Source organism: Nansenia antarctica, assembly GCF_963989245.1.
Source record: "Nansenia antarctica genome assembly, chromosome: 2".
In the NCBI taxonomy this organism is placed as follows: Eukaryota; Metazoa; Chordata; class Actinopteri; order Argentiniformes; family Microstomatidae; genus Nansenia; species Nansenia antarctica.
The window spans coordinates 31,290,092-31,303,305 of NC_137675.1; positions in this window are offsets into that span (position 1 = coordinate 31,290,092).

Genomic DNA, 13,214 nt, shown 5'->3' on the forward strand with positions numbered 1-13,214 from the left:
GCCTGGGTTTGTGTGTGTGTGTGTGTGTGAGGGTGAAGCTTGTCTGTGTACTGTATGAATGTGTGTGTGTATGCGTGTGTCTGTGTGTTACACTATCTATGATGGTACTGTGTCTTTTGTTTTGGCTGTTCAGTCCTGTGCCTTGTGTTGCACAGAGGCCCCCCCCCCACCCCACCCGTTCTGACTTGAAAAGCGGACTGGATCGTCAGGAGGGAAGCCTTTTACGTTATTTGTTTTCTCCATGTTCCAAGGAGTCATGTTGTATATTGTATGCTGTTTTTCTTTCTTTTTTCTTTTTTTTACTTTTTACTGCTTGTTTTTAAAAACTTCACAATAAAAAAAAAGTATCCAGACATGTTTTGGTAATATTTCTTATTTGATGGCGGCTTCTGTGCTTGACTACACAACTTTAGTTTGATGAATAAACTTGCTTGAGACTTGAAGACTATCAGCTCTTGAGTTTAATGTCCAGACTTAAGCTCAGAGGGTTAATAGTCTTGACAAGGGTACTACTACACAGAATACTTGAATTCAAACCAAGTCATGGTCACTGAGTTTTACAATTAATGAATTTGTCTGCAGTCTCACTTGTCACGGATTGTGTGCGAGTGATTGTCTGAAGGTCTGACATGGATTAATACTTAATTAAAGATATCATTCATCAGAGCAATTGCGCGTCCTCTCCCTGTCATCAGAACGAGCACGCCCCTTTTTGGGTGATAGAAGAGTAGAAGTTTGAATGGCGGTCAATGGGAATTTCTGGTTTTTGCAACTTTAATCCGATACAATAAAAAAAACTAATGTAACACTCTCATCTAGGGATTTACACGGCATGTCAAATGAAGAACTACAAATCCCTGGAAGCACACAAGTTCTTCACCAGTGGCTGGGTGGATGTGGTACTGCACAAACCCTCTGCTGACATCACCGTTTTCAAGACCCAGGTCAAGCCATCATGGAGGGTCACTGATAAATCCCACAGCACTTGGGTTGCTGCTAAGAGTACTGGAGAGGTTAAAGCAGCTCACTGTGATTGCATGGCAGGGTAAGCTGACTGCATAACATAACAGTTTTAATCTCAATGCCATATCAAATTCTTTCAGAAGAAAATAAATGCTCATTGTATTCTATTTTATTCTAGACTGGGAGAAAGTTGTTCCCACGTCGGGGCACTTCTTTTTAAGTTAGAGGCATCTGTCCGCCTTGGCTACACAAGGACGGCACCAACCAGCATCGCCTGTGCCTGGAATAAAGTCTGTACCAAAAAGGTGGAGGCAGACATGGTGAAGGCCATTAAATTCTACACAGACAAGGCAAAAAGAAAGAGGGCTGTTGGAAAAAAGTGTGGGGTAGTTCCGAAGGCAAAAGAACAACATCAAAAACAGTTCCTTGATATGTTGTCTGCCACTGGAGCACTGCCCGTTGGTCTCAGCACTTTTAATGAATATGCGGACTCTTTCAGGCCAATGCCATGGTATGAAAATCTGTTAGGGTTTTCTGATGACCAAGTACTGGCAATAGAGGAAGAAACTAAAGACCAGGCAGAATGTTCAACTTGGCACCTGCAAAGAGTTGGGAGGGTGACAGGCACATCTGCGCACAGGGTACTACACACACCTCTTGAGAAACCCTCAAAATCACATCTGAGAGATATTGTGCAGAAAGGGTCTCTGCAAAACCGTCTGACAACTCCAGGCATAGTTTGGGGTAGGGAACATGAAAAGGAGGCCATCGAAACATATAAGTATGCCCTAGGCCTAACAACAACATTCACAGCACAAACTGCAATCACCTTATCGAGTGAGGTATATACAGCCCACAAGAGCCTCAAGATTGGGAGGGCAGGCTTCCGAGTGTGCAAAGAGAAGCCCTACATTGGTGTAAGCTGTGATGCATACATATCATGTGATTGCTGTGGGAAAGGAGTGGTTGAGGCAAAGTGTCCCTTGAAATGGACCAGTGATATTTCACCTGATCACTGGCCCACAGACAAGACAGGACATCTGGACACTTTGTTGTCGCTGAGGACCAACCACAGCTACTACACCCAGGTAATACAATACACTTCACAAGGAATTTCATTTTCTGTGTTTGTGGCAGTTTTGGTGATTGTAGGGTGGTAGAGCTATGCTGTCCTTTTATTTTACAGGTGCAGATGCAGATGTATGTGTGCAAAACAACCTATGCAGACTTCATCACCTGGACCCCGAAGCAAATGGTCATCTTCCGTGTCCATCAAGATGAAGATTTTATTTGTAAGGCAGTGGACACCATCAGCCGTTTTTGGGCCAGGCACATCTACCCTCAGCTGGCAGGAACCTCAGTCACAGAAACAGAGCTGGAGCTTCAGGTACAACACACTTTGTTCAGAGACTGCAAATACATTGTCTGTCATGTAATATATGTAACATATGCCATACAAATATAGGTAAACCCAACACAATTAATCACAAATGATTTATTTGTAATTTCAGGAGATTGAGGTGGAGTCCACAGACAGTGCTGTCCCAGACACAGAACGAGAGCTTCAGGTAAAATACACACATTTTAAAACACTGCAATATGGAAAATACATAAATAATTAACATTTACAAATTATGAGGTGCATGCCAACAGAATTTATCACCAATGATGTGTTTGCAATCTCAGGAGATTGAGGTGGAGTCCACAGACTGTGCAGTCCCAGAAGCAGAGCAGGAACTTCTGGTAGAACATACAGCATTCAAACACTGCATTGCAGTCATATGGAAATGCTTTTATAGTTCATATCTGTTTATATAGCATTTGCTACCATTTGCTGTTATGAGTTCATGAGGTTCATGGAAACATAATTAATCAAAAATGATTTATTTACATTCACAGGAGACTATGGTGGAGTCCACAGTCAGTGCAGGGTGGAGAGCAGTGCAGTAAGGTAGATTTTGGAAGATGAGGGAGCAAATAGTTGTCAAAAGACTGACTATGATGTGATGTACAGTAAATGTGACCTAAGCACCAGACACATTACGGTGTATGTTAAGTTGTAAGATTGTTCATATGAGCTCAAACAGAAAAGAGAGCAGGACTGATTAACTGGCTACACATCCCCCTGTCTGTTTTTATTTAACACAATGCTACCTGACATGTTGACCAAGGCAGCGCACACGTGTACTATCTTGTCAATTGTAGCTACATCCCTGTTCTCAATCTCATCCCGCAGGGACTTCACGAAGCAAAAAGGAAGCGGCCCACCCAGGATTTGGAATCTGCACTTCAGGACGCCAATCACACGTTCTGTAAAATACTTTTTTTTTTTAAGTCTTTTTTTTGGGGGGGGGGAACTTAGTTTTTATTTCAGTTTCAGCAACTTGTACAATCATGTCATGTTTTGTCTACAATTCTTTCCATTCTTTTAGCTGTACACAAATGGTCCATGGATGTGGTTCAAAGCATGACACACAATGCAAAAAAGAGCGATCAACAAAAACATTGAGATGTCAATGACGGAATAAAATTAAAGATTTTGAAAAGAAAGAAAGAAAAAGGGTAGGGGGGGGGAAGGGTCAGGTGGGGGTTGTGTATGTGTGTGTGTGTGTGTGTGTGTGTGTGTGTGTGTGTGTGTGTGTGTGTATGTGTGTGTGTGAATGCAACGCAGGCATATATCTATGTGTAGTGATATGAAGTGAGTCTAGAATACAGAAATATACGAGTCGAGATGTGTGGAAGGGTTCACTGTATTAATATGGACATAACCGGGCTCCATCTTTTAATAAATAGATGTTTCTGGAGTCTCAGAGTGTATGTTATTTGTTCCATCTGGTAGATTTCCCATACTTTCTCTGTCCACATATTGTATGTAGGGGGGTCTGGTTTTAACCACTTAATTGTAATGCATTTAATTGCTGCCGTTAGTAATATTTGTAAGAGATATATTCTTGCCCTTCCATCAATGCCTTCTGGTATAACTCCCAGTATTGGTGGAATACTGCTTCAAGGGCCTCAAACACCTCTTCCCAAAATGTTCTTAATTTGGGGCATGACCAGAATATGTGGGTGTGGTGTACTGCAATTTCTGCAACATTTATTTGAGTGTGTTGGGCCCATTTTAGCCACTATTTCTGGGGTTCTAAAGAATCTCATAACCACTTTCCATTTGAATTCCTTTCCCTCCATGTATTTGAATTGGTCACTAAATGTGCTTCAGTGCATATTTCCTCCCATATGTCCTGTGATATGTCAGTGTTCATTTCAGTTTCCCATCTCTCTTTCCTCTGTAGTGTATTATTCAAATCCATGGATAGAAACCTTTGGTAAAGGTCACCTATAATTTTCATATTCTCGTTTCCTTTTTGCAGCTTTATCAAGAACTCTTCGATTTCAGTGGGCTCCAAGACTTTATTCCATTCTCTATGGTTCGTTAGGAAGCAACAATTGTAGATATCTGAAAAAGTCTGTGTTAGGGAGCCTAAATTCCTCTCTTAACTGTTCAAATGATTTAAGGCTACCGTCTTTATGGAGTTGGTGTAAGTTAGTAAGTCCATGATCCGACCAATTTCTAAACCCTATATCTGTATTGGAGGGTTCGAAATGTTTCATAAGACCAATATTGGATAATGCTGAGATTGCTTTAGGTAAGCCAAATGAGAGTTTTATTTTCCTCCAAATCTTTAGTGTGACTCTGGTCCATTCACCTAGTTGAGTTTCCTTTAGAGGGACATCTATGAAAGGCAAGGTCTGTAAGGGCATCGAACATAAACTTTTTTCGATGTTGAGCCATCGTGTATAGAAGAGTCTTGGATCCATGCTGTTAGAGGCTTTAGCTGGGCCGCCCAGAAGTAGTATCTTAGGTTTGGGAGTTTCAGCCCGCCATATGGTTTAGATAGTTGTAGTGTTTTAAGTCTGATTCTTGGGCGCCTTCCTTGCCATATGAATTTTGAGATGAGTCTATCCCACTTTTCAAATGTGGATTTGGGGATATCGATGGGTAGCATCTGGAACAGGTATAGAAGCCTAGGCAGCACATTCATGCGTACACTCTCAATACGGCCCAATAGAGACAGGGGAAGTGTTGACCAGCGGTCTAGATCTTTACTGATATTTTGGATTATGCTTTTGTAATTTGCATCACTTAGGTTTTCTAACAATGAGGGGATTTGAATGCCAAGATATTTAATACCATCCGTGGGCCATTTAAACTCACTCTGGATTTTGATTGTTTGTGGAATTCTACCTCCTATGTCCATAGCCATTGTTTTATCAACATTTACTTTATAACCCGAGAAGTAGCCATAGTTAGAAATAAGATCTTTTAGGTGTGGGATTGTTGTTGCAGGTTCAGTTAGATAAAGAAGCACGTCATCTGCATACAATGATAATTTATGTTGTTCCTCATTTATTGTCAGTCCCTTTATGTTGTCGTTGTCTCTAATGAGCTGTGCCAGTGGTTCAATACTGATATCAAACAGCAGATAGACTAACTTTTGGGTGAGTCATAATATTTAGTAATCTTCTTATGTTGTCCCCGTAGTATCTTCCCTTTATAAACCCGGTCTGATCGGGGTGGATAACTTGTGTGATAATTTTATTGACGCGTCTTGCTAGGATGGCTGTTAATATACGTAGGTCGGTGCATAAAAGTGAGATGGGTCTGTATGATTGGCATTGGGTGGGGTCCTTGCCCTCTTTATGTATTACAACTATTGTTGCGTCCCTCCATGAGGGGGCCGTGGTTCCAGATTGCAATGTATGGTGGTATGCTTTTAGCAATAAGGGACATACTGTCTCTTTAAATGTTTTAGAGAATTCATTACTAAACCCATCCGGTCCAGGACTTTTATTGTTTTTTAGTGTAGAGATCACTTCTTGTATTTCCCATTCTTCAATTGGTTCATCTAGTTCTTTTGCCATAGGCTCAGATAGCTCTTTTAGTTTGATGTCTTTCAGAAATGCTGTCAATTCATTATCATCTGTGCAGGTGTCCGTATTTTTGTAAAGAGATTTATAAAATTCTGCAAAAGACCTTGAGATTTCATCAGGTTTTGTGAGTGTCGAGTTATGAGTTTTTAATTTCTGTACTATATTCGATGATTGTTGTTTTTTTAGTCTTAGTGCTAATAATCTACTTGCTCTGTTTCCATTTTCATAATATTTTTGGTTGGTAAACCTTAAATTGACCTCTATCTTTTCAGTGATTAGGCTATTTAGATCCCTGCGTGCTTGTTTGAGAGCATTAAGTAGATTGGAGGTTGGTGTTCTTTTATGCTGTTGTTCAAGCAGCCTTATTTTATCCTCTAATTCTCCTTGTTTTGCTTCTCTATTCTTTTTTTCCGCGCTCGCGTATGAGATAATGCGACCTCTAATGTATGCCGTAGCACAGTCCCATAGGATGAGAGGTGATATTTCAGGTGAGTCGTTAGTTAGTGAGTCGTTAGTTTCTAATACTTTAGTTCAGTTGTTACAAATGTGATAAATTCCTCATCATTTAGAAGTGATGTATTTAATCTCCATTGTTTGGTTTTTGGCCTGTGACCTATGTTCCATGATAATGCAAGAGGTGCATGATCAGATAGAGTAATTGGTAAGATCTTTATGTCTTCTATCCTGTGTAGTTCTGCTTTGGGTGTAAAGAAATAATCAATTCTCGAATAAGATGAATGTCTGTGCGAGTAGAAAGTAAAATCGCTACCTTTAGGGAATCTGCTTCTCCAAACGTCCACTAGGCCTGATTCTATCGACAAGTGTTTAAGCATTCTACTCATTCTAGAAGTGGGAGTTTTGGAGGTAGGTTGTCTATATCCATTAGCTGGGACATAACACAGTTGAAGTCTCCTCCCAACAGTAGGATGCCGGAGCTGTGTTGTATTGCTGTGTTAATGACTGTGCTAATGAAGCCGGGCTCATCCTCATTTGGAGCATATATGTTCATGAGGGATACATGTATCCCATCTATAGATCCATTCACTAAAATGAATCTTCCCTCAATGTCCTTGTGGACCGTTGTTGGTGTAAAGTTAACCTGCCTATGTATCAATATAGCCACTCCTCTCTTTCTACCTGACTGATGTGATGAGTAGAACACGCTGTCTGCCCAGGATTTCTTTAGTTTCTCATGTTCCATATCCGACAGGTGGGTCTCCTGTAGGAATGCTATCTGACAGTTGGCTCTTTTTAGCTGATTAAGGATTTTCTTTCGTTTTATAGGATTGTGAAGGCCTTTAACGTTGTAGCTTATAACCTTAAGTGATCCCATGGTTCAGAGTAAGAATTAGGGAGGATCTTAATTTTACCTGTAGGTATGGTGATGGCAAGGATAGGCACATGAATAGGAGAAGATTGTGAACTGCATGTAGTACAGTGTCTATGTGTGTGATTGTGTGAGTGTGGGTGTGTGGATATATGAGGGGTGGGTATGGGTAGGAGGTGTGGGGGAGTTGGGGAGTATATATAAGGGGAAAAAACAAAATAATGTAAAAGAAAACAAAATACATAAACATACACGTTGCTCTTATTCTTCCGGTATGATCCCTGTGGAACAGTGGGATCAACCGACATGAGTGTCTGGACAGACTTTTGGGACATGGTCCCAGGCTGCGAGTCTGAACAGGCAGCTGTGCGAACAACCTTTAAGAGGGTTCGCCTTTGCTTGGTTATAGTACCAAACAGAATAGCTAGGAGTAGTTTGTTAACCTTTCAGGCTCCCATCGAACCTTGAGGTAAAACAAAAGGAGGGTGAAAACCCCCTAACCTTAATTTTCACATTGTCAAATACATTTTACATTGTATATATATATATATATATATATATATAAAGAAATAAGAGTAATAATAATTATGTCTAGAGACAGAAATAAATAAAAGGATCGGAGGGAAGCATTAACGCAGTGGAAATTAAGAAACAAATAAAAACAGTCTCCTGGTCAGGTAATTTTCACTTCCCTGCCCCTAAACAGATAGATTATTTCCCCCTTGGGGTAAGTTTTAAATTGAACTAACATATATGTCCAGTCTCTTTCAAAACTTGCATATAAACTGCTGTGAAGAACTACAATAACAACAAAGGGGTGGCATTGACGATGGTAATATATTTAAACAGATATCGTCCCGTCAGAGTTGGTCTTGTAATGACACTGAGCCCCACTGGCCCGTGGCTGGGGGCGACCTACCCTTAAGGCCGATTTATTTAAACTTCTGCGTCGAATTTACGCACGTCTACGCCGTAGCCTACGTAAGGGGTCTCCAAGTTTATAGTTCTACGTTCTAGTTCTACGTTCTACGCCATCGTTTCTCAACGGGGGCGGTACCGCCCCCCAGGGGGCGTTCAGACAACATCGGGGGGCGCTGGAACAGATATTTTTAAAAGGTGAGGCGTTGAGGTTCGCGCATTAAGTATTTTTCTCATGAAAAACAGCTGTCAGCAGTGTTATTACGGGTACGTTCGTAAATGCACGAACGGTCAGTTCGCTCGGACAAACCGTGTTTTCAGTCAGAGCGCCCATCTCTGAGCGCTCCCAGAGCGCAGTGTTCTGAACTTGGCCGGGCTCTGTGATGCAGACACACGTAGCGCAGCGCCCACATTTTTTTTTAAAGTGAGAGTGTCAGCAAGAAGATGAAGCTAAAAACTCAGCTAGCAAAGGCAGAGCTTTTGATAGTTTCCAATGTGTCTGGGTAAGCTGCATTGTAGAAGAATCTTGACAGTTCATGTACAGTGCAGAAATTGCAATACTATGCTAGTCTACGATAGAAAGAACCCTGGTTCATCCCATCTGTATGTTTCAACCCTTGCCATCCTTTTCTTGCATAGCACCCGCAAATGAACACGGATAGGAGTGGAATAGGCTATATAACTGTAAATAGTTGATTGTCTTTGGATTTAGCCAGTTGGCGAAGATTTATGAGGAATAGGCTATTTAATTTGTGTTGCTCATCTAACAGCGATAAGGTGTTGTTTAATTTATGGTCTTGTTTAATTTCTATGAGTGTTTTCCTTGTAGGCTATGCTTGAGTGACATGTGTTTCAGTTTGTAGGCTCATTGTAATTGTTGGCTATAAGCGAGAGAGAATATTTCTTATGTTAGTTTTGATACTGAGTCCATGTCCCCGCCGGTGACGTAAGCCTATCGTGCCAAATACTCCCTCCCCGCGTATACACACTACCCTCTGCGCTTATGCGTTCGCTTCCTTTCAATACAGCTTATTTAATTTAGTTAAAATGAGTGCTAATACCATAGCACCATACCAGAACATCACAGCAGGAACAACCTATCTCAAAAAAGCGATCGTATTGTAATAAACCAGTCCAGAAAGTTCTCTGTCGCTTACCAATAATCTAACCTGGAGAAATCAGCTACGAATGTCCCTTCCCCTCGCAGGTTCATTACAGTATATTACATAAATGTATTACTGTTAAGTGTTGTTGTGGATGTTATCCCTAGTGCCATTCTGAGGTTAGCATTGCGATGTGTTCGTCTTAACGTTTACAAACTAAAATATACGATCGCTTTTTAGTGATATGTTGCTCCTCATGTGATGCCCTGGAAACGAACACATAAGCACTCCGAACAGCTGTCAGCGTCTTTTGTTGCTATAGGAAACCACTACTCTGTCTGCTTGCGATTGATCAGCTGTCAGCAGTGTTATTACAGGTACATTCGTAAATGCACGAACGGTCAGTTCGCTCGGGCAAACCGTCTTTTCAGTCAGAGCACCCATCTCTGAGCGGTCCCAGAGTGCAGTGCTCTGAACTTTGGAACTGTGTTAACAAAGTCTAATAAAAAAATAATAAATATTAGCATCATAAAACAGTCTGTTTGTATTCTCTGATGTTGTCTGAGTTTGTTTAACACTCATAAACAGCATTTTTATTCACATTCACATGGCTTTTCTGCTCTCTGGTAAACTAATGATAATGATATTCCAACTGCCCAGTTAAATCAAATCCATTATTTGGCATTCAGTGACATGCTTTTTAAATGATATAACACAGAATATTAGTCAACATTAATATTCAGGGAAGAAAAAAAGCCATTTGTTTTGATGGGGGGCGGTAAGAGACCTGGATAATGAACAGGGCGGCGCTGGCCCAAAAAAGGTTGAGAACCACTGTTCTACGCGGACCGCGTCGCGTTGGTCAGTGTACTCATAGCAGCATAGAAAAATATGCTTTTCTTATTCTATCTCGTTAACGGTACATGACTAAGACTCCATTCAAAGTTCAGTGTGTTCAGCATGCTACTCTGGTCATGGAGAATTTTAGTTTGGAATTATAACCCATTGTGACGCGAAGATATTCGGCCGTAAGTGACGGGTCCCCCCCCCCCCCCCCCCCACTGCTCGCAGCACCGCTTCCTGGTTGACGACTCCCGTTGACAGCGGGGGGGGGAGAAAAGTTCTACCTGGGAATTCGCTCCTAGCTGTGTCGACCGTGATAGGAGTGTCGTATCGACACCATTCAAATGGTTTTGGATTCCCTGTCCTCTCCCCTATCCGGACACGTTTGAATTGTTATCCTAACCCACAGTAAATCACAGTTATTAACCTGCAAAGGGTGCCTCCGGGCACCGTCTTTGCCCGTGAATAACACCGGCTATGAAGGTGGTACAAACACAATACTCCTTCGCTAACTTCACCATCGGTATACGGTCATTTTGAGCTCTTAACCACCGCGCTGACACCCCGAAAATATATGCTTTTAACCGTAAACTCAATGAACCGGGAGTTCACCCACCGCGCCTGCTGGATGAAACTCCCGTTGACAGTGGGGGGAGAGAAAAGTTCTACCTGGGAATTCGGCATAATAGCGATTTTTTCTTTTTATGCTTGTTGTAAATAAAAGTTCTATGATGCATTGAAATGACATTAAACTAAGATAATACGATGGTTATCATAATTTTTCAAATCTTTATTAATAAGTAATTACAGAAAAAGTAAATGACATTTCTGTCATGGCTTCCGCATTTTGGCCGACGAGAGAGTCGGAATCTTGTCGGAATCATGTGCTACCAAGCGGACCAATCACAGAGCTTATGGTTGCGTAGAAACTGACGCGTACTTAAATTTTTGGAGATGTGCACGTCAACCCTCTCCGTAGGCAACGCAAGGCCACGCGGGCCAACGCAAGCGACGCCGTAGCCTACGCCGTCGATTTTACGCAGAAGTTTAAATCGGCCTTTAGCCTGTTGCAGGGATGACGTTCTTCTTAACGTAGTCCATCGCTTTGTCTGCATCTGTGAATTCCTTTTCTTCTCCATTGTGTGTGATGCGGAGTCGGGCTGGGAACAGTATGCCATACCGGACGCCCTGACGGTTGCGCAGCAGCTTCCTGACCTCCGTGAACGCAGCCCTGGCCCTGGCGACGCCGACAGCATAATCCGGAAAGATGGCAATGGTCTGCCCGTTGACCCGGAGAGGAGCTCGAGTGCGCGCGCAGCTCAGCACCTCAACGCAGTCCTGGTAGTAATGGAGTTTAGCAATGATGGCGCGTGGTTTCCCCTCCAGTCTCCTCGGAGCCAGGGTTCTGCGTGAACGGTCCACAAGCACATCTCTATCCAGTTGTAGCGCTTCCCTCAGTAGTTTCGAGACCGATGCAGTAGAGCATGATCCATTCGTCTCGGCCACCCCTAGTATTCTGATGTTGCATCTCCTCATTCTTCCCTCCATGTCGTCGCATTTCTCTCTGAGCCCGGTTACCTCTGCTTTCAAGCCTGTCACCGTAGTCCGCAGGGCCACCACTTCGTCCGACCACGTTGATAGGCCGCCCTCCACCTCCGTGATTGTAGCCTTTATTTGGTCAATCTCAGACTGAACCGCCGCAGTATTGTTAATTATTTCAGATTTTACTGCTTGAAGTTCACTTTTAATATAGTTGAAATCTTCGGCTAGTGCATTTTTAATCTCTGTCTTTATCACCTCGACAATGTCGGATTTCAGCGAGAGGAGAATCTCTGTTTTCAATGCTACAGCGTCCATCACTGGGCTGTCTGTCCGGGGCGGGGCTGTCTGAGCCGGGGTAGCTGTGGGCTCGATGTCGCGGTGGCGTTTGGCCTAGTAGTGGACGGATTGTACTTATATTTGCGCAGATTTGCAGCCATTGACCCCTACATACACAGACTTTTGATTTATTTTAGGAATATGTTAGGGACAGGTTTCCCAGTATTTTGTAATGTAAAATGCTTATTAACTTAAATAAAACAGAAGTCCGACGGGAGCTCAAGCGAAACACGTCCTACTCCATTGCCAGCCCACCGATTCCCAGACTCTGGCAGTTTTAAAGGCAGCCGGGACAGATCCTGTGGATAGAGAGGAATTGACAGTGGTAAGGAAAGGATGAGGTCTTTGGAAATGGATTCTCCAATCCATGGGGGGAGGGAATAGGATCGAGAGGGCAGGTAGTTGCCCGCTTAGTACTGTTACTGGGGACCGCATGGCTGAGGAAACGGTTGGAAAGGTAACGTTAATGTTACGCAGTGTCCACCATACAAAAGTAACAACTTTGATTTGAAGAAAACAGTTTATCATCAGTATGGACAGAGGCATTTCACACAATGTTGTAGAATATAGAACATTGTAGGACTAGCTGTAACGCCTCGACACAATGTTTTTTTCGATAAACGTTGCCGCATGTGCCGGTTGTATTTGATCGGCAATACTTTTGACCAATAACGTCTTGACTTCTCCATTGCTGGCCAATAAACTGCTGCTTAGTGGGCGGGGTTTAAAAGCAGTTACACAAGTGGCAATTTAAAGAGCCACTTGATCTTCCGCCGCGCGCCCACAGACACGCGGTGGCGCAAGAATCATTCTGCGGCCGCTGACAAACAATGGACTTTTTCTCAATGGACACAATTTATGTGCAAAAATGTCTCAAATTGTGCCAGAGTCGACCATTTTTACCGTTATATTTCTTATAAACGAACGATAGAGAATCCAATGGGAGTTTTGAATGCGTCTAGTGTTTCCATTGTTTGTTTCCATGAAATGTTTCAGGCTGTTTAGAACAACTATGAATAATTACAGTTTTCTCAAAACGATTGTTTTTTCGTATAAAAAGAAAATCATACTAGTGTATTCTGAGTTGTAAGGTGTCGCTTGTTCTGCTCAACACTATTTGCTGAATCAAATTGGGACCCAATATAAGTTACATGCGCTATTATCACTCATTTAGACATTAAACCATACATCCTGATAAGTGAACCTCGTATTGCTGCTACCCAAACTGTTTTTCTTTGCCTATGTTTCTC